At 41.8% G+C, this 22377-nt stretch overlaps 1 pseudogene; it reads right to left on the reverse strand.

Moving 5' to 3' along the window:
* Window positions 1–6071: 6071 nt before the first annotated feature.
* LOC144616072 (thymosin beta-10 pseudogene) lies at window positions 6072–13305 on the reverse strand (annotated as a pseudogene).
* Between the last annotated feature and the right edge of the window lie 9072 nt (window positions 13306–22377).

Genomic DNA, 22377 nt, shown 5'->3' on the forward strand with positions numbered 1-22377 from the left:
TTTTCATGGCTCTACCTTTCAATTTGCTGTGGCATTAGGTTTCTATGGTGTTTTGTTGTATTTGCTTTTTGTACTACTTTTTATAAAAAGTCCTTTATTGGGGGGGGGGGGATAAAAAGGCTGTGAATATCGCCAACAAAAGACAAAAGGATAAAGTATAAGAGCTCACATTTATTGAGCACCTGCCATGTTGCAAGGTTTCATCCTTACTGCTTTTAAGTATTTTGGCATTCACTAGTTATAAAAGCCTTATGAAGGTGGGTAGTATTGTTGCAGGATTTTTTACCTCAATACCTGGGAATGGTTGTCTTGCTGCTTTGAAGAATGTAGAGGTGGACACAGAATGAGCAGCAGGCAGAAGTTTAATAGAGTGTAAGATTAGAAAGTAAGAATAGTAGGAAACCTCTCTTTACAGAGAGGGGAAATTTGAAGGTGAATGCTGGAGAGGCAAGGGTCCTTCTTTTATCAGGTTCTGGTAGCCCCCCTTCCTTTCCCTTCCCTCTCGTTCCTTCTCATGTCCTACCCCCCTTGGCTTTGTAGCTCTAGGTGCTGGGTTGTCCATTCCCGATTGGCTCATTTCCATTGTATGAGGGGTGATCTGTGGCCATATCCTACCTTGTGGGTTATACATTTTATGGTCTACTACTTATTTTTAGTCAGGTCTTTTGTTACATTCCTGAGGCATACCTGAGGGGGAATAAGTCTGCTACATTCCTTTTTTTTTTTTTAAGTTTATTTATTTATTTTGAGGGAGACAGAGACAGCGTGAGTGGCCGAAGGGTAGAGAGAGAGGGGGGAGAGAGAGAGAATCCCAAGCAGGCTATGCACTCTCAGCACAGAGCCCGGCATGGGGCTCAAACTCACAAACCGTGAGATCATGACCTGGGCCGAAATCAAGAGTCAGATGCTTGACTGAGCGACCCAGGCGCCCTGTTACATTCTTAAGAGAAGCCTTACACCTGAGGGTGTTTGCTGTAGTCACCAATCCTAGCATTGTTCTAAAATATGTCTTTCGCCACTCAGGGACCTCAGGTCCTAATCCTTTCCCTCTCTAATTTATCCCATTTTTTTTGCCTATTATCATTCCCATTTTACAGATGTGGAAATAAAGGTGTAGAGATTAAGTAATAGGTGCAGGGTCATGGAGTGAGTAGCAGGATAGGATTTCGAACTTCTTAACTAATTCTACAACATTACTGTCCCCAATCTTTTTCCTAACAATTTCAAAGATTCCTTAAGAGCAGGTACTTGGTTTATTACTAGTATATAGTGAGAACTTACATTAGCTTATCAATACTCAGCCACATTTTCTGTGTCTTTTTCTTTTTTCTTTCTTTTTTTGTTTTGAGCATGAGCCACATATTCCTAAACTTCCAAAATAGCACTTTTAACCATATATAAAGTTACCTTTATTTATTGCATTTAGATTATAACGTAACTCTCTCCTGGGAATACAAAATCAGAAACATGTGAGGATGAAAAGAGTGTCAAACTAGAATTCAATAAAATGATTCAGCTGTGTCTTTCAAATACTTTTTTCATTTTTAAGTTTGAATGCCTTTATACCGTCCATATATATATGCAAGATGACTGAATCTCAGGCAGTCTTCTTATGAAACTGCTTCAAACCATAAAGTTGAACAAAAATCAAAATGGCTGCCCTAATGCTTCAGCAAAGCTCGTTTTTTTAAAGTAACTTTTCCCTGTTTTCCCCAATCCTCTTCTCCCCCCCACCCCCTTCTTAGCCTTTTGTGTCAGCAACCTGGTACCCCCCTAAAGACAAGATGAAGGAGAGTGGTAGCATGTATGATTCTGGTTAAAAACACGGTTAGGGCCTGTATTTCCCTCTAAGCTCCCCCCTCCGCAGTCCTTTCCTTCAAGGAGGGTTTGCAGGTTTTGAAGGACAGAGTCTGCTGCAGCCTCCTTTGCCTGGCAAAGCAAGAAAGCTATTGCTCCTTTTTATCTCAAACTCTTTACGTTGTTGTATTTTGACTTCAAAGCATGGAGGTTGGTTTTCAGTAACAGTTTTTGCCCACAAGTGCTCAAACTTAAGGATATAGATGAAATGGTCCAAGACTGTTTTGTTTTGATTTTTATTCTGCGTTCATATTTTATGGAGCGATTAAAAACTTTGCAACATAGAAAAACCAAAATCCATAAGCTCAATTATTCACTTGAAACTTTGGTAAGATTTTCATCATCCCCAGAACCACTTTAAAGTTTCTTACATTTTCTCAGAGGACATAATCTTCATTTCAGTCGATGCTGTTTGAGATAAAGCTTGGGAAAATGTATCCTGAGCCTTGAATAGCCATTTGCGTGATACTAGGGCAATCATTTTGATCATCATGTAAATACACATTTTTTAAAAAAAAATATTTTTTAACGTTTACTCATTTTTGAGACAGAGAGAGACAGAGTATGAATGGGGGAAGGTCTGAGAGAGAGGGAGACACAGAATCTGAAACACGCTCCAGGCTCCGAGCTGTCAGCACAGAGCCCGATGCGGGCTCGAACCCACGGACTGCGAGATCATGACCTGAGCTGAAGTGGGATGCCCAACCGACTGAGCCACCCAGGCGCCCCTGCATTTTTTTTTTTATCTTCACAATGATACCACTTTTCTATAGTGCATTTTAAAGTAGTGTTTCAAAGTCTTGTTTACTGTGATAACCAAAGCCTGCCATTGTGAATCTACCCTAGAATAACCACTAAATGATGTTCAATGTCTTTATTAAAAACAAAAAAAAAATCCTTTAGGTGATGTCTGCAAATATCTCCAAAGAACTAACATTGATTTTAGGTGTTTTAGGATGTTAATATTGCAGATTTTTTTTTTTTTTTTTACCTCAGTACCCAGGATTCATTCTCTTGATGCTTCAAAGAATGAAGAGGTGAACACAAAATAATATGAGCAGCAGGCAAGAGCTTATTAGACTATAAGATAAGATTAGAAAGTAAGAATAGTATGAACGCTCTCTTTATACAGATGGGGCATTCGAAAATGAATGCCTGCGACAATTGGCAAGGGACTTTGTTTTATGAGGTTATGGTCTCTACCTTCCCTCTTCCTTCTCCCTTGTTCCTTCTCAGGTTCTGCCCTTCCTGGCTAGGTCACTCTAAATGCCTACTCATCCCTTTTTAATTGGCTCATTTCCAGCGTATGAAGGGTGGCCTGTGGCCATATCATTCCTCGTGGGTCATACGTTCTATGGTCTGCTACTTATTTTTAGTCAGGTCTTGTGTCAGATTCCTGAGGGAAACCTGAGGGGGAGTAGGTGTGTCTGTTACGCTCTTAAGTGGAAACTTTTGCTGGAGGGAGTTTGCTATGGTCAGACACTCCCAGCATTGATTTACAATGTGTGTTTTTCCCCACCCAGGTCCTCAGGTGGAAGCAGGCTCCAGGCTCCGAGCTGTCAGCACAGAGCCCGATGCCGGGCTCGAACTCACAAACTGAGATCATGACCTGAGCCGAAGTCAGACGCTCAACTGACTGAGCCACCCAGGAACCCCTAAAAAAATATTTTACATTCAGGTGTAGATTTATGGTACACAGATCTTAAGCCTGTAACTCAATGAATTTTGCATATATATCAATCACATAGCCACCACTCAGAGGATTTTGATTTCCAATATTCCTTCCTAGTCGATACCCCCAAGTAACCACTCTCCTGTTATCTATCACTATGGATTAGTTTTGCCTGCTTGTGAATGTTGTCATATGTGTGTGTGAATTTGGTTATAAAAACTATCCTATACATGGGGTGCCTGGGTGGCTCAGTGGATTAAGTGCCTGACTTTGGCTCAGGTCATGATCTCACAGTTTGTGGGTTCGAGCCCTGTGTCGGACTCTGTGCTGACAGCTCAGAGCCTGGAGCCTGTTTTGGATTCTGTGTCTCCCTCTCTCTCTGCCCCTCTCCTGCTCATGCTCTGTCTCTCTTTCTCTCTCTCTCTCTCTCTCTCAAAAATAAATAAAAACATTAAATTTTTTTAAAAAAAATAAAAGTTATCTTATACAGTCTGTTGTAGTTGTATTCTTTCACTCATGCTTGTTTGTGAGATTTATCCTTGTTGCCTACAGTTGAAGTTAGTTCATTGTCTTTTCTGCATAGTATTTCAGAGTGTGGTTATACCACAATATACCCTTTCTACTTTTGGTGTGCATTTAGGTTGTTTGCAGTCTTTGGCGATTACAAAAGAATACCTGTGAACATTCTTGTACATGTCTTTTTATTTTTTAAGTTTACTTATTTCTTTTGAGAGAGAGAGAGAGTGCACACAGGACGGGCACAGAAAAAGGGAGAGAGATGGAATCTCAGCATGAATCCCAACCCTTTTGCATGAAGGGTTTGGCTTCAACCGGTTCAATGGATGGACAGGTCATGCCCTATTTAGCCCTCAAGGAGTAAGAAAGTCAAAATTGAAGGGGTTTTACAGTGGGTCCTTATATGGCGTTTCTAATTGCAGTTAGGCTTTTTCAATAACTTAAATTACCACTTTATTTCACTTTATTCCATGCTGTCAGCGCAGAGCCCGACGTGGGGCTCGAACTCTTGAACCGTGAGATCATGACCCGAGCTGAAATCAAGAGTCAGATGCTTAACCACTGAGCCACCCAGGTGCTCCATGTACATGTCTTTTGGCGGGGTATGCACTCATTTCTTTTGGATACATTCCCAGGCATAGAGTTGCTGGGCTATATATGGTACACGTACGTTCAGCTTTAGTTTGTTCTACCAAATATTTCTGCCATGTGGTTGTGCCATTTTACATTCCCACCGTCAGTTTTTGAGAGTTCCAGTTTTTTCCACATCCTTGCCAACATTTGGATACATCAATCTTTAAATGTAAGCTCTTCTGGTCACTGCAGAGTGGGATCTTATTGTAGTTTCAATTTGCATTTCTCTGATGAGTAATCATGGGGAGCACATCCGTTTGAAAGTGTTTGTGATGGAGGGAGGTTGGGTCATACACGCAGCACGTATTGCATTTAAGATCCCCCACGAAAGAGTCGTTCTATGGTTTCCTGGAGTTGAACTTTCTAGTGTGGCCACATTCTCAGAGGGATTTGGGATAGACTAATACTGCAAACGTAAATAATGAGTAAGTGGCTTTCAGTGGTCTGAGTAGAGTTAGGGTTTTGGTGGGAAGACGTCACTCTAGGATTTCCTGGGATAATGGATATAAGCTTAGCCAGGAAACCAAAGAGAATTATAACCGATAGTTTAAGCAGAATAATTTTATTATAATCACGCTTTACTTACCCAGATTCTTCTAGGGTACAATCTATACAGATGGCTCTAGTAAGAAATATCAAATCAGGCCATATATATGTTATTTAGTAAGGTTCATTGGATCTTGATTCAAAAATGAAAATAAGGTATTTTAAAATTTACTGGAAAGTGTTATTTGGCATATGATAAAAACTGAGTTCAACTGTTGGTGAATGGTTTACACAAGTTACCCAAAGGCAGCACTAATATCTGAATGAACTATTTTTTTGAAAAAAAATTTAATGTTTACTTATTAATTATTGAGAGAGAGAGAGAGGCAGAGAGACAGAGAATCCCAAGCAGGCTCCCCACTGTCAACCTGGAGCTCAACGTGGGGTCTCCTGGGATGGGGGGCGCTGGCACTCACAAACCCTGAGATCTTGACCAGAGTTGAAATCAAGGGTCAGACGCTGAACTGACTGAGCCACCCTGGTGCCCCTGAGTGAACTGTTTGGATTCCCAGCCTAGGGTCCAACTTACTACTAGAAGGTGTTGACGCAGCACTTTAGCTTCTTGGCGAGACTTTGAGATCTCTCCATGTTTTTTGTTTGTTTTGCTGGTGCTAAAGAAAGCATAGTAAATCCTCTTGTTCTTCTGCCTTAAGCTCATGCTTTTCTCTCAAGAAAACAAGATCGCACACTTGCACGTGTACCAGCTTTGTGCTAGTTTTGCAACCTTGAGCAAAATGACTTCACCTTTCAGAGCCCAAGTTTCCTCAGCTGTGCAATAATAACTGGCCCCCAGTTTGTTGTGAGGGTGACAGGAGCTAATGCTTAATTTTTCTTTCTTTCTTTCTTTTTTTTTTTTTTTTGCCACGAGGTGTGTTTTAATTTCATGAATCATACAAATAATTTGCTATAATATCCCAGGGCAAACTGGAGAATTTGGCAGTCCGATTGGGGCCGGGAGGGTGGGCTCAGAGACCCGCAGGCTGGTGGCATCGGCACGGAGGGCCCAGGTTCACGGTGCAGCTTGTCGCTTGTGTCCATCTTGCAGGTGGCTCTTCTTCCTCCACGACTAGGGTGTCTCAGAGATGACAGGGGTGGGGAATCCTTTAGATTCTTAGGAAATTTCGCTCTGCTTCTCCTGCTCAATGGTCCTTTTGGTCGGCAGGGTGTTCTTCTCCTGCGTCTCCGTTTTCTTCAGCTTGGCCTTATCCAAGCTGGCGATTTCCCCCATGTCTGGCTTGTCTGCCCATTTCTTAAAGTGATCTGTGGAGTTCTGCCTCGAGCTCGGCGACTGGTGCTCCCACTCCCGTTGCTGCAAGAGACCTAATTTTTTTTTTTTTTTTTTTAATGTTTACTTATTGTTGACAGAGAGAGAGAGACAGAGCATGAGCGGGGCAGGGGCAGAGAGAGAGGGAGACACAGAATCCGAAGCAGGCTCCAGGCTCTGAGGTGTCAGCACAGAGCCCGACTTGGGGCTTGAACTCACAGACCGTGAGATCATTCGAGATCATGACCTGAGCCAAAGTCAGATGCTCGACTGACTGAGCCACCCAGGCGCCTCGTCATGAACTAATCTTTAAAACAGCACATAGCACAGGGGCACCTGGGTGGCTCAGTCGGTTAAGTGTCTGACTCTTGATTTCAGTTCAGGTCATGATCTCATGGTCATGGGATTGAGCCTTGCATCAGGCTCCGCACTCACAGTGTGGAGCCTGCTTGGGATTCTTTCTCTCCCTCCGTCTGTACCCCATCCCCTGCTCATGCTCTCACTCTCCCTCTCAAAATAAATAAAGAAACTTAAAAACAAAAAGGCACCTGGCACTCTTTGCACGAAGTGACAAACTGATGGAGAGTATATTAAAGTTGCCTGGCATGAGAAAATGAGAGAAGAGCCATTTTCTGTCAGAAGTGGACTTACAATGAAGCAAATGCTGTTTACGCTTCAGGGCCTCACTAGCAGGGAGTCAAAGGAAGATATTTTGTAATCACAATAAGATATTTTAACTGCAGTTGGCTAGGATCACTTTCTCCCATTTTGACTTGCTTTCTATCGCATGCCCTCCCATCAACTGGCATGGGGGCACTGGAGGCATTTTTGGGTTTCAGTGATGGGAAAGTTGAGTCTGGGAATCTGTTTTGTTTGGGTTTATGGGATACATTTGACCTGCACTTCTACACAAGTGAGTTACTGCTCGCTAGCTGTCTTGGTGTTGGAATGACTTCTAGAAAAAGCAGCTCCCACGGTGATTTGCTTAGGTGCGAGGTCAGAGGTGTGGTCAAGCTGCTGAATGTGTGCATTGTACCCAGCGTCAGAGGCATGTGGCTGGCAGAGGAGGAAATGGTTTGACATGTACGCAACTCGATGTAACTGGTAGAAAATTCCCCCAAGCCCTAGAACTCACATGTTGAAACACTTGATAAAAGCCTTCCCAGTACTGACCACAATCTTAAAAATTTATATGAAGTTATGAGTAAGGAGCCGTGACGTTGAAAGAAGCTTCTCTAAACTATCGATATATTTTGAACAAACTTGCTTCTGGAGATACTGAAGTCCATTCTCTCTATGGAAATTATAAAATAATTGTCATACAAAAAGTTGCTCAAAGGGCATGAAGTGCAAAGAACAATAAAAAAAAAAAAAGGCTAATAGAAGGTGTGTCAGGAAGTTAATAAAATTACGTTATTTTCCTGGATGTTGACAGCGTTTGTCAGTTTTCAATTTGTTATTTGTTGTGATTTCTTTTCTTATTCCTTGATACACTTGTACTTGTTTTGGGATTCACAAGTTTGCATTTGTTTCTAGAAAGAGCCTTCAAATTGCATAAGCTTCCAAGGCATGCTACCTGAATCTGTCCATTCGTGAGAATTTCCACCTAGGAACCAGTGACCCAGAAGAACCTTGTTAGACACACCTCAGCTTGAGGTTTTCCTTGGCTTTTAGTTCTGAAGCACCATGAAACTGAGAAACCTGAACCACATAATGGTTGCAGGGATGGGATTTTTAAAAACTTCATTCTATGTAACAGGTGAACATGGGGGGTGGGGGGAAAGAGGGAGGCACACCAAAAACCGGACTCTAAACTACAGAGAACAAACTGAAGGTTGCTGGAGGGTGTTGAGCTAGATGGGTAATGGGCATTAAGGAGGACATGTGTTATGAGCACTGGGTTTTGTAAGGAAGTGATGAATCACTAAATCTTATAGCTGAAACTGTATGTTAACTAACTGGAATTTAAGTAACTTCAGTTACTGAAGTTAACTGAATTAAGTAACTTCAGTTCTGTGTTCCTGAAGAGAACATGCGGGTTCTTAGTCCCCTTCCTTCCCAGTGTAAACACACAGAAGCCTTTGAATCTGGAGATTCCTGACCACGCATCATAAGATGGCAAAGTGTCCATTAGATAAAGGGATTATGCCGCAGAAGTAAGTTGTGAGAGAGTACAACAGTATAATCGTAGTCACTTTATGGGTAAAGAAACTGAGGCAGGAGAAGGTCCACCTGATTTATCAAGGCTGCAGTGATTGGGATTAAATCCAACTAACTCCTGGATTAGTGAAACTCTATAACTTGCTGTTACCTTGCTACCGATTCACTTCAAAAACAGGAAGAAAGATTTGCCTCGAACGTGCTTAGATATTGATGTTTCCTTGGCAACAGGTTTGAAGTTAAAAGCAAACTAGCAATTGAACGGATGCAATTTTGTTATAAAATCGTAGGCTGTGAAACAGTCGTCTCAGAAGCTCTCTCCCATCCTTTGTTAATTGAAAAAGAGAGGTTCTTGATGTTGGATGTTGCCATGTAGCAGTTATTTTACCAAAATCTGTTTTCCAGGCCCGAAAATCTGAGGCCATTTCCCTTTTGAGCCTCCCTCTGCTTTGGCCCCTTTTACTTTCTCGAAGTAAACCAGAGCCATATGTGTAATTAGCACTTAACACCCACCTCCTTGAGATCTAGTCATCAGTACCTGTCTCTAGTTGCTGGGATTCATTACAGTTTTGTTGCAATTAAATACAGACTAGTATGACCATAAGGTATATTATTAATAGAATACCCATTTTTTTTTTCTCTAGATACTTTAAATTTCTTGGTTAGGCCAAACCGTTCCAGTAGTACATTCCTTGCATAATTTTGCTTTTTTTTTTTTTAAAGTTTATGTATTTTGAGAGAGAGAGAGAGCGAGAGCACAAGCAGGGGAGGGGCAGAGAGAGAGAGAATTCCAAGTAGGCTCCATGCTGTTAGCACAGAGCCCGACATGTGGCTTGACCCCAAGAATTACGAGATCATGACCTGAGCTGACATCAAGGGTCAGACACTTAACCAACGGATTCACCAAGGCGCCCCTAATTTTGCTTTTTAAAAACGATGCTTTTCTTGAAATGCTTTGGTTATAGGCCATCCATTTCCTTTGAGAGATGCTGTAATATATAACCCCCCGGAATCTGTAGAAATATTATTTGCTACAGCTTTGCGAGTTGCCGTGTGGTCTGGACCAACGACATGAGTATCTCTGGAGAGCTGGTTAGAAACCTCAAGACCCACCCCAGATCTGTGGAATCAAAATCTGTAGCTTAAAATCCCCAGGTGGTTTATATGCTCACTGAAACATGAGATGCACTGCGTTTCACTGCTTGCTCTATTTTCTTGACGACTTAGGTGGAAAACTTATTTCAGATATGACCTAGCAGTTCAGTTCCTGGGTCTGGGGTAATAAAGAGTTTGCTTGACCCGAGACTGCCAGTCCCACGTATTGGTTAGGTGCTTTGGGGAAATTTATTTAATTTCCCTAAGGCATAGTTTCTTCTCTATAAAATGCAGACTACGATAGTACCTATTGCGTGAAGTTTCTATGATCACCAAGCAAGAAAATACATATATAAAGTAATTAAGCCCCATATTCTAATCGCAAATGATAAGCAATAAAGGTTAGCTAGTCTTATTCCTGCTATCAGAAATTAAATTCAATTTTATTTTTTTTAATGTTTATTTATTTTGAGAGAGAGAGTGAGAGGGAGAGGGTGTGTGTGGGAGCTGGGGAGGAGCAGAGAGAGAAGGAGAGAAAATCCCAAACAGGCTTCACACAGAGCATGGAGCCTAACGTGGGGTTTGATCTCACAAAAGCGAGATCATGAACCGAGCCAAGATGGTGACCTGAGCTGATATCAAGAGTCGGATGCTTAACCTACTGAGCCATCCAGGTGCCCTTAAGTTTCATTTTTTTTTTTCATTTTTTTTTTTTAACGTTTATTATTTTTGAGACAGAGAGAGACAGAGCATGAACGGGGGAGGGTCACAGAGAGAGGGAGACACAGAATCTGAAACAGGCTCCAGGCTCTGAGCTGTCAGCACAGAGACCGACGCGGGGCTCGAACTCACAGACCGTGAGATCATGACCTGAGCCGAAGTCGGACGCTTAACCGACTGAGCCACTCAGGCGCCCCAAGTTTCATTTTTTAATTGAATAGTTGTTTTGTCTTATGGAATCATAACTGATGATTTGGGGAGGGGGAGTTTAGAAAGTATAGAAAATATGAAGCCAAATTTATAGCCCTTTCCAGTAGGTATTCAACTTTTTGACTGACTTTACTCCGACTTCATCTTATTTTTTATATATTTCTTTCTTCATTCCAATTTCCTCAGAGTTTTACATTTCATTCTGTTTACCATAGTATCTTCGTAAGCCACATCAAAATTATTTTATATTGAGGTGTGACATGAAAAGAGCCATCATAATTACAAATTTGTTATCCCACAACTTTCACTCTAAATTGCATTGACAGCCTTGTCTTATTTTTCTTCTCTACCAACTCCTTGCTGTAGTTATATTAGTTAACCTAGTAAGCCTGAAAGGCAGGGATGCTTAAAACAATTTTTAAAGAAACGTAGTTGTCCTCACACAACGTTCTTGTTCACCACCCTATCTCCACTATTTGTATCTGACGTATAATGGGTGCATAATACGTTTACTGAGCGGATAATTAGGTACAAATTTATGTCTTAATGTCACTTATAGATTTATATCTTTTCATGTTTGCTATTAAATTCAAACCTGGAATGGGCTTCCATCATCTTTTGACTTGTCCAGTACATAAGACTCAGGTCAAATGCCACCCTCACCAGGAAGTCTTCCTGGACCCTTCAGCCCAGGCAGGGGGACTCTGTCTCCTAAAAACTATGGAATTCACTCGTCTTACTCAGCTGGCACTTGAATTCCTCCTTGTAGCTCTCCTCAAATGAGAGACCAGCTTTAGAATCAAGAAGTCATGGGTCCAATCCTATTTGGGCTACTTACCAGCTATGTGACTTAAGGAACATTGGTTTCTCTAGGGCTGTTCTCTCATCTGTAAAATGGGGAGAATGGGGTATTGTATTATTACAATAGATACAATAGATAATGTGGATGATTAGCAAGTTTCTTGCATATATGGTCACAGTCGTCTTTTTTCACAAATTAAATTCAGTTACCTTCTCTTGTGGACTCAGCAGGAAATTATTACAGGGCTCTGAGTGAAGTCTTATTCCTGTTACTCTTGAGGATTCTTTTTGCCTGGGGCTCCCATGGTTGACACAAGCTACCGGGGTTGCGTCTATTGATGATTAGTGGTGAATGTAGCTGTGATTAAATGTCTAGGTTTCATGTCTGGAGTTCACGACTCGTCAGGGTGGTGGAGGAGGAAGGTAAGAAATATTTCCTGTTACCCAGGGAATGAGGTATAATACAGGGGTCCCTTTTGTTGTTGTTGAATTTACCCTCTTTTTATTCTATAGCATAACTTTTCTTTTTCTGCAATTCTTTTCCTAAGAATACATTATGGATGCCAGAATTAATTTCTTTCCAAGTGAATGCTGTGGATATATTTTTTTTTTCTTTTGTCAGTTTTTAAAATAATCCCGAACTTCTTTGAGCTCTGTGCAGGGACATATTTTCAAGGTTCTGAAATGCAAAACGCATGAGAGTCAAATGAACAAATCTTCGGGTCTCTGAATTCTGAAAAAGTGGTTAATTAAGCCCATTCTCTTATTAGAGACTATACAAAGGTATCACATGAGATGTGATACACAAAATCCTTGGGGATATGGATACAGTCTACTATAAAATTGATCTGTATATTTTCAGAAAATTTTCTTACGAATACATATGTAATAAAAGAAGAATGCTTTGAACAACACAAAAGCTGGCACATCACATCAGGGCAGTATGCTCATTTTATATTTCCTATAGGTTTCTAACTATTCTGGTTCTCCCTATGGCGGCTGGGGAGACTTTTGAGATCAAGTCTGATCATCTTGCTTTCCGACTAAAGTCCAACTGGCTCCTTGTCGCCTACAGTATTAAATCTAGTATGAAAGGTTTTGCCGATTCTGGCTTCAAATGAGTTCCCCTGCCCTGGTCATGGACTTCCAGAACTCTAGTTGCAACGGGGTTCTCTTACTGTCACTGCCTATAAGGTGGCGCCCTTTCATAGCTGGACCTTTGCACAGGCTCTCTCCTGCCCATCATCTACGACCTGCCCCAATGCCCTTTCCACTTGGAAGCTTCCCTGCATTCCCCCAAACAATTATTCTTGCCTCTTGGGCCCTCTAACAATTTATAGATAACATTTACCTAGCACTTGTTATGCTGGCTAATAATTTTTCCATCACAAATCTCTGATTAGCTTAGGAGCAATTTGCAATGAGGATATTGCCTCTCATGGCTGTATGAGCCACCACATCCAACACTAGGTCTATTGCGTAGAAGATACCCAATACTAACACCCGATATTCGGTGTTAACGGAATAGGCCCATTTGTTTTTGTTTCTACTTTTTCGGGAAGACTGTACATTTTGTTTCTCTCAGATTCAATTTAATTTTGTTAATCTTAAATTCATGTAATGAATATTAATGCAAATTATCCTTCTATCTATTTATAATGAGTCTTGTAACTTCGAATTCGTTGCTAAAGTACACACAAATTCCCACCGCTATTTACAATTATACGCAGTGGAAAACACATTTAAGACTTTTCTTCCCTGATATGTGAAGGCACATGTCAGTTCCGAGATGCCTCAGTTTGCCTGTGGGCTCCTTTGCTGTTACCGGCATGTCAGTGCAGCCGCCGTTCAGATTCCCTGTTGGTCACTTAACTGATCTTTTTGGTTAGTAAGGGACCAGGACTACCCCCAGAACTCTGTAACCATGGTGATAAGATGCCCTATTTTAACTTTTCAACAGAAAAGATGAGATGCTCTCGCACTCTGTGCCTGTGGTTCCCAGTGGAATTTTCTGGAGCCATTCAAGCAGTTAAGCAATAGAATCAGGCCCCGAACAGATAATTACTTTTTTCCTTTATACTGGTCGCTTTCAAATTAGGGGTGGTGACTGACAGCACATGCAGTCCATGACCAGCCAAATGTGAGGTCCAAGGTGAGCCCAGAAGGCTTGTCATTCTTATAATACACCAGCTGGGGAAAAGCTCCTCTAAGCCAAGAGGTTTACTTCTTAAATAAAACTGGAGTACTTACCAAAAGAACAACTGTGCGCGTTTGTATGTGTTGCGAAATAAAACTATTACGGAAGATGGATGTGCTTCTTGCAGAAAATCAAAGTGTTCGTTTAGACCGTGTTTTCTAATCAGAATTAGTCTTGGACATAGTCGAAACGGGGCATAGTGTACCTTTGACATTTGGGGGGCACCGAGGAGGCACAGTGTCCAATATCTTCCCCTTTCTTTAGTCTGAAAATTTAACTTGCCAGAGTTTCTCCCTTTAAATGTTTCCAAGCCATTGTACTGGAAATATCTTTGGGAAAGTCATCACAGCAGAGGAAAGGCTGACATTTAGTGGCCTGTGAAATAAGACTGGTTTGTAGCCCTGTTTGTTTGGACTAAAGAGTGTTTTCTAGAACTTTTTAAGCCAACATTCAATCATAAGAAGACACCACATGAGAACCTACGCTACTCTATCTCCTTTAAGCACTACGGGATATGGCAAAACTACATTCTCATGAGACAGAAGCTACACTGCCACTGTCCTATTTAAATGGGCCAAGTCCTCTCGAATTTGTCACAGTGTCCATCCCTCCACATGTATTCAGCAATGCTTCTTCAGGTCTTCCTTGCTCATTTACTTTACACCCTTGGCTCCTGTAGGTTAAAGAAAAAACAAACAAACAAACAAACAAAACCAAAAACAGAGTGAGCTTCAGTAATTGTGTCAATTTGGAGGCTGATGACAAGGCGTCCCCTCAGGTGTGCCTTCTTCTCTAAGATACCCTTAAGAACACAAAGACATTTCCATGCCCCTTCTCTTCCGTTGTTCCGCCTGCTATGGACCGAATGTTGTCTCCCACACCCCTCAAGTTTATGTGTTGAAACTCTAACCTCCAATGTGATGGTGTTTGGAGATGGGACGTTTGGAAGGTGATTAGGATTACGTGAGGCCCTCGTGATGGGATTACTGTCCTTAGAAGAGACCAGAGAGCTAGCTCGTTTTCTCTGCTGTGTGAGGATACAGCAAGAAGGTGCCTGTTGTCTAGAAACCAGGGAGAACGTCCTCACCAAGAGCTCTACCGTGATGGCATCCCGATTTCAGACTTCCAGACTCTAGCACTGTGAGAAATCAGTGTTTATTGTTTAAGCCATCCGGCCTATGGTATATTTTTACAGCAGCCTAACTGATCTACACACCGCTCGCCTTCTCTCCTTGGGCTATTATCAGAAAACATACGCACCACAGAAAACAAAAAAACCCGCGTATTTCTAGTGTATTTTTCTCAAACATTTATTCAAAAACTCTTATTATTTATAATGTAGCCTGACTCCACACATACTTACATACATACATACCACACACACATAAATGTGCCAGAGACACCCTACTTTTACTTGAGGCTGGCTTGAACGGAACGTTTGAGTTTTCTCAAGTTGTTGAGTGCCCCCTCCATTGGGAACACATTGTGGTTGTACCCGAACAGTGAAGCAAGACTGAGTTGAGACATGGAACTTATTCTGCAAAATTGGTTGGTATGGGAAAAAGTTGGATACTCGATTCCCAAACTTCACTCTCTGTAGGAGTGGCACTGTTTAGTTAAGAGTTACCTGACTGTCATGTGACATACTTTGACTTAATGAAGAGCTTTATGAGGAGATGCTTCAGGACTGGGAAGGGAAAGGTGGGAGACTGTTTTCTTTCTTCCTTGGAAGTCTTTAGAGTCTTATGCGTTTATCAGAGGCCCCTAATTCCTTCTTTGTCCAAATCTCTCACATGTGCAATGCAAGGTTTATCTCATAATTTGCCATCAAGTTTAAAATGCAGATATCTGAACAAGAGTTTGTATGTGAACATCCTCAGAGGCATCCACACTTGAAAATATACTACTCACAATAAGCTATACGTAGCAGCCATGTGGGTACTTTTTTAAAACTAGGCTTCACACCCAGTATGGGCCTTGAACTCACTACCTTGAGATCGAGACCTGAACTGAGATCAAGAGTCAGCATCTGCTCAGCTAACTGAGCCATCCAGGTGCCCCCGCCAGTATCTCTTTAAGAGAATCTGCAGTGGGAGACACAGTGAACTGACAGCTCAACCATTGTCCCCTTGGATTCATCCCTGCAAAGATGTGAGGTCACACTTCCCCCAGCTGCTCCCAGCCAATCACTGATCACTGTGGGGATGCCAGAGCCAGCTCACATTTGGTGTGGGGATGCCTCATTGGCTACATGAGATTTTCTTTTTCTCTTTTTAGTGTTTATTTTGAGAGAGAGAGAGAGAGGTAAAGGGAGAGAGAGCTCCATCTGGAGCTTGATCCCATGAACTGTGAGATCATGACTGGAGCCTAAATCAAGAGTCTGACACTTTACCGGCTGAGCTACCCCGGCAGTGGGTGGTTAAGACTTTCTAAGAATTGTGTTTCTCTCTGAGGCTCTTCCTGCCCGATCCCTTCTTTCTTCTCTTTCCGCAGATGGCAGACCTCTATCATGGGCTGAAGGCTCTTCCTGCCTTCTCTTGCTTGTTTCCCTTCAGACATTTCCTCCAATAAATCTCTTGCATCTCTCATCTTGTTTTGGCATCTGTTTCTCAGAGGATCCAAACTGACGCACTGTAAATGACTGATTATTATTGGCAGAGTCAAGAGGAATTATAGAGAAACATCACAGGAGGACCTGTGTGGGTGTCTTAAAAAGAGCACAAAATTATAAAAATGATAACCTTTCTTATCAGTCAGCATGAATATTATGTCTCCACATAGTGTGAGGATCCAAATAAATTTTAAAACAAGATTCTGGTTATTGTGGGCACCCGGGTGGCTCAGTTGGTTAAGCATCTGACTCTTAATCTCAGCTCAGGTCATGATCTCATGGTTTGTGGGTTTAAACCGCATGGTGGGCTCTGTGTTGACAGCATGGAGCCTGCTTGGTGTTCTCTCTCCTCCTCCTCCTCCTCCTCCTCCTCCTCCTCCTCCTCTGGCTCTCTCTCTTTCAAAATAAAAAAATAAACTTAAAAATAAAAAAAAAAGATTCTGGTTACTGCTCTTTGGGAGTTGTAGTGGAGATCAAATCTAGTAGAGACCAGACATTCACTCATTAAATAATAACAGTAGATAATGCAATACACAGAAAAGGTTTTAGTGATGGATTGTCAATTGTTAAGTTTAATAAATGCTTTGAGTGCAGAAACAGGAGGGAGAGGCCACTTGGAATTTTAGAACTTTTGGGGAACATTTAAGATAGACTTCCTTTCTAAAAGCTGGATCTCATAAGTGGATAAGAGCCAGTTGCTTCCCTTATGGGGAAGTGATAATGTAGAAGGCTGAAAGAGAGTGGTTATATGAATATTGGGACAGACAGTCATCAAGCAATACCCTTAGAGCTGTGTTTCTCCAATGGGGTCTCAAGACCTCCGAGAAATCATAAGAATCTATAACAAATTGAAAAATACGCTTCCCCCCCCACCCCCATTTTGACGCTAATCTAAGAAATTAGTATCTGCATACACTTGGGATCCCCTGGATCACCTTCTAAATGAGGGCTGTCTCCATTTCTTTGCTTCTGTTTGTGTTCATAATTATGCTGGCCCCCAACAGTACCATTTCAATCATCACAGGCTGAGAAAAAACAGAAGCAGACTTCTATGTAAATGAAGCAAGGCCAAGTAGCATCATTTGGGCACTGAAGAAACGATCAGATCATTTCGTAGAACAGTAGTTTGAGTAGAGAAGAGTGGTGACAAATGACAAAACTGAGCCATCACCTAGCACAGGACAATATATACATATATCACAAACTCAAAGCCATCATGTACTAATAGATGAGATGTGGCAACTTAGATTGAGTAAAACGATTTTAATTTTCGTATTAAATTGATGTGTAAATTTGAATTTAGCGCTTTTTAGTGTTTAAGATAGAATTTGTAAGTTTGATGTGGCCTTATGATATAAAGTGTATGAGCTTAAGGAATCTATACTTAGTTTTTTTTTTTTTTAATGTTTATTTATTTATTTTTGAAAGAGAGAAAGAGAGAATCTCAAGCAGGTTTTTTTTTTAATGTTTATTTATTTATTTTTGAAAGAGAGAAAGAAAGAGAGAAAAAATCTCAAGCAGGTTTTTTTTTTAATGTTTGTTTATTTATTTTTGAGAGAGAGAAAGCCTCAAGCAGGCTCCACACTTAGCACAGACCCCGATTTGGGGCTCAAACGCACGAACCTTGAAATCATGACCTGAACCGGAAATCAAGAGTCGGATGCTTAAGGACAAAGTCACCCAGGTGTCCCTATACTTAATTTTATGTACAAAGTGATTCACCTGTGAGTATGCCCAGCTCTTCTCCTGTCCACCCCCAAAAGGGAAAACTATTTGCTCCTGCTCCCTACCCTTCCCTACACTCCAGAGGAGGGTCTGCTTCTGAGCAGATACCTGGCAAAGGACACCAAGATGGGGGAAGCCCCGCTGGGGTGGGGGATACCAGCAGCCACGTGGGGGTAAGAAGAGCCCAAGTTTGCTATTAGCATCTACTTAATCCTTGAGCTGGGTGCTTCCGTGCACTGTGTAAACTCCTCAGCCATAGGAGGGGTCTTCAACAGGAACTCTGCGGTGAAAAGAAAAGGGCCGAGATTCTTGGTAGGAGAAGCAAAGTGCACAGAATAAGGAGTAGAGAAAGAAAAAAGTTGATAGGTTTGAGGGAGTAGAAAGGGAGTTTTAGGAGATCATGTTAAGAAAGAACATGTAGAGAAATTTGAAGAGGCTAGAAAATTTGGAAGCATGTCAGAGAAATTTTTCTGGGGGTTATAAAGAAGATTCCCTCAGTGTTTCTCCTGGAGTCACAGGTAAAGACTGGACTCCCGTCAGAACTGTTTGTGTTTAAGGACACGTGGGAGTCCTCAGGGGTGGATCTTTTGAAAGTCCTGTCTTGAGAGCTGCTGATATCCTGGCTCCTCCAATTATGGACCAATTAGGTTAAACTCAAGGATATCTCTCAAGGACAGACATTACATTTCAAGGGAGGTATTGAGAAAGGAAATGTTCTTTCAAGTTAAAAGGCACCCAGCCCTCATCCAAAGTCTCAGTTGCTATTATCTTCTGAAGTAGAGGAATTAGCATTTGATTTCTCTTCTGCCTTGCCGTGGGGTGGGCAGGGTGGAGCTTACCAGAAAGAAAAAGGAGATACATCAGTCTGCTCAAGCTTCATAAATTCTTTAGGGTCACGATTCTCCCACTGCATTAGCTAAATGGGACTTCATGGTAGTGCTGGGCTGCAAGAAGAAACCTATGCCAGAGAAGACACGCAGCCGCCAGGTAAAGTGCAATTAGCTGAGCATATAAAATATAATTCGTGTCCTGTCGATCGTACATCTCAAATAGCTCTTGCAGCTGGCCCATTCCTCTCCATCTCCACCCCTTTCATCTCCTCTCCGTTGTTAGAATAGTTTTTAACTGGAATCGTGCTTCCAGGAGGCGTCTTTTCCTCCATTTGTTTATATCCACTCACTGAGCTTGTCTATTCCGTGCTGTCATTGGTGGCTCACTTCTTTAGACCCTGCCGTGAGGCCCCACAGCCTCTGCCTCTGTCCAGTTTATAGCCTAGTGGGGACAGAGACATTAAACGGGTAATCATTCAAATATTGAGTGTATTGGGCTTCTGGGATCTCATTACAGAGGAAAGGAAAGTCTGGGAGTGCAGAGAAAAGCTTCCGGAGGAGCCCAGAGGGTCTTTAATCTGAGGCCAGAAGGTTGAGGAGGAATTCACCAAGCAGAGGGCAAGCCGAGGGGTGTTGGCTCAAGAATGCCCCAAGTGGAACACCGGGAGAGGCTGAATGATGTCCAGGAAAAAGGAAGAGACTAGCATTTAGGGGCCAGGTAGTTAGGTAAGTTAGCCTTCAGGCTCAGCTCTAGAAGGGCCCTGTAAAAAAAAGTGAAAATTTGGTTTTTTATTCTAAGGGCTGTTGGAAGGCACTTGAGGTTTTTTAACCCAAAAGTGGTAAGATTGGCTGCAGAGTGGGCAATTCATTGCACACCGTAGCTAATCTTTTTAGAGTGCAAGGTGATTACGTCACTCCTGTTTTAGTAAAAGTTTTAGTGACATTTTATTTTATTTTATTTTTATTTTTTAATTAAAATTTAAAAAAAATGTCTATTTTTGAAAGGGGGAGAGAGGGAGACAGAGCCTGAGTAGGGGAGAAGCAGAGAGAGAGGGAGACACAGAATCCGAAGCAGGCTCCAGGCTCTGAGCCATCAGCACAGAGCCCGATGTGGGGTTTGAACTTACGAACTGCGAGATCATGACCTGAGCCGAAGTCAGACACTCAGCCGACCGAGCCACCCAGGCGCCCCTTTAGTGACTTCTTAATGCCATCAGAATGACATCTACATTTTTAATAAGGTTTGCCAGGCTTCCTGCTACTTTTCCAGGCTCATCTTCGATTCCCTGCCCCTGAAGGGCAATAGAATCTGCCACCCCAGAATGTGCCTCTTTGGCATGAAGACAATTTTGAACTAAAGACAGTCAAGGCCCCTTAACTGCCTGAAAGGATTTAGATAATGATTTTAATTGGAAATGGGATGAAGTCAGAGGTCGAGCATCAAAAGTCGAGAACTCAAAGGAAACTGAGATGGAAAGTTTGCCTTAGGCTTTTGAATTCCCTTTAAAATGTAACATGGTTACCTTATAATTTACTTGTAATCATATTGGCTCGAACTTGAAGGGAGAGATACAGGAGGCACAGAATCTGTAAGATGTCATAACCAAAACTGGGCATCATTTTCCTCGAAACCGATTTTAGTCAAAGAGTTCTGGTGTTTAAGATTTTTTAAATCTAATTTTAAGAATGCTATCCAGATTATATTCAGGCACTTGATGTTTTTGTAGATCTTAAAACACTCTCAAGGGTTAAGAAAATACACGGCTTATCCTTATCTCTTACCTTGTACTGCCATCCTGTGGCCATTTCATTTTCTAGTTTACAAATCCATTTGCACAACCTTATTTTCTGCCCTCATTCCAGATTATGTTTTCAGATTTTATCAGTTCTCAACCAACATAGATACGCTACAATGTTAGTAGTACAATATTTAGTAGCGTTTTGCATTTTGCAACAGTAAGATGTCCCATCATGAAGTAGTATATACTATCATGCAATTTTAATTCTGAGTGAGCTTCCATTCAATATTTTCTAGAGAGCTTTCCTCAAATTTCTTTTCATTCTTCCTTCCTGATCTGGCCTTTCAATGGATGCTTAGGCAGTAGCAATTTATTGTCTCAAAGACTGACTCCCTGGGTTGTCACTCTCTATTTGAAATACTTACAGATACTTTCCATTGGAACCAGGCTTTGGATTTCCTTTCCTGGATCTCCCCTCATCTGACTTTGTAGACTTCTAAGTCCCAGTGCCCTCACTGGTGAGATGACAGGTCTAAGCAGGATCAGGCATGGCATGTACCACAGAATGTGCTCATGTTCTTCTGGCTTGTGACCATCAAATTCTGCTTCTCTGTGGAGAAGTGGGGGGTGTGGAGGCTGAAGGGTGCAAAGGGCAACTGCTGTCCCAGGGGTTCTTTGTCTAGAAGTAGATTTGGCTTATCCAACCAGGAGACTGATGGCACACACATTCCATGAGAGCAAATTTTGTTCATGCTGTCTACCCAAGACCGTTAAGACCTAGAGTCTAGCCCAGTAGGAGATAAGTCTGAGAAATAACAATGATAATGGCTAATATATGGAGCTTTCGTTTACACCCTGAGTCTTGTTCTAAGCACCTTATATGCATTACCTCATGTTTTAAGCAATCTTGTGAGTAGAGGCCATTAGCATTCTTATTTTACCAATTAAAACCCCCAAGTTTAAAACATCACCCCTTGGGTGATGTTCCTGTCAAAGGCAAAGAAAAAAGGGAAACTGTTGGGGGGCTGGTTTGTGATTTTAATTAGGGGAATTAAGGAGGCCTCATTAAGAAGATACTTGAGTAAAGACCAAACGAGGCAGAGGAACCAGCCAGCCAGGCAATTTTCTCATGACCAAGTGTATCAGGTTGAAGGAATAATCAGTGCAAAGGCCCTGAGGCAGATCTGATGGGTTAGTGAAAAATTAAGGAGACCAGTGTAGCTGGAGCAACAGAATTAAAAAAATAATGTTTATTTATTTTGAGAGAGAGAGAGGAAGAGAGAGAGAGAGAGAGAGGGCACATGAGTGAGCATATCCTGCACAATCTGGGGAGGGGCAGAGAGAGAGAGGGAGAGAGAATCCTGATGTGGGGCTTGAACTCAAGAACCGTGAGATAACGACCTGAGTCAAAATCAAGAGTCAGATGCTTAACTGACTAGGCCACCAGGTGCCCCTAGAATAACAGAATTTGCCAAGGGATCACATATAGGGTGAAAGAGAGAAGCATCAAGACAGATGCCATGTTCTTTGCCCAAGCAACAGTCAGGATGTAATGTTCATTTACTGAGATGGGAAGAATGGAGGGAGATGCAAGTGTGGGGCTAGGGTAGGTTGATGGAGGCAGGGTAGTTGCTGCGGGCAAGGTCAAGACCTCAGTTTTGGACAGTTGCCTTTGAGATGCCAATTAAACATCTGTGGTGAGATGTTGAGGAGGCCTTTATTTTATTTTATTTTATTTTATTTTATTTTATTTTAATTTTTAAATGTTTATTTTTGAGAGAGAGAGAGAGAGAGAGAGAGA

Source organism: Panthera onca, chromosome B1 (genome assembly GCF_046562875.1).
Source record: "Panthera onca isolate mPanOnc1 chromosome B1, mPanOnc1 haplotype 2, whole genome shotgun sequence".
Taxonomy (NCBI): Eukaryota; Metazoa; Chordata; class Mammalia; order Carnivora; family Felidae; genus Panthera; species Panthera onca.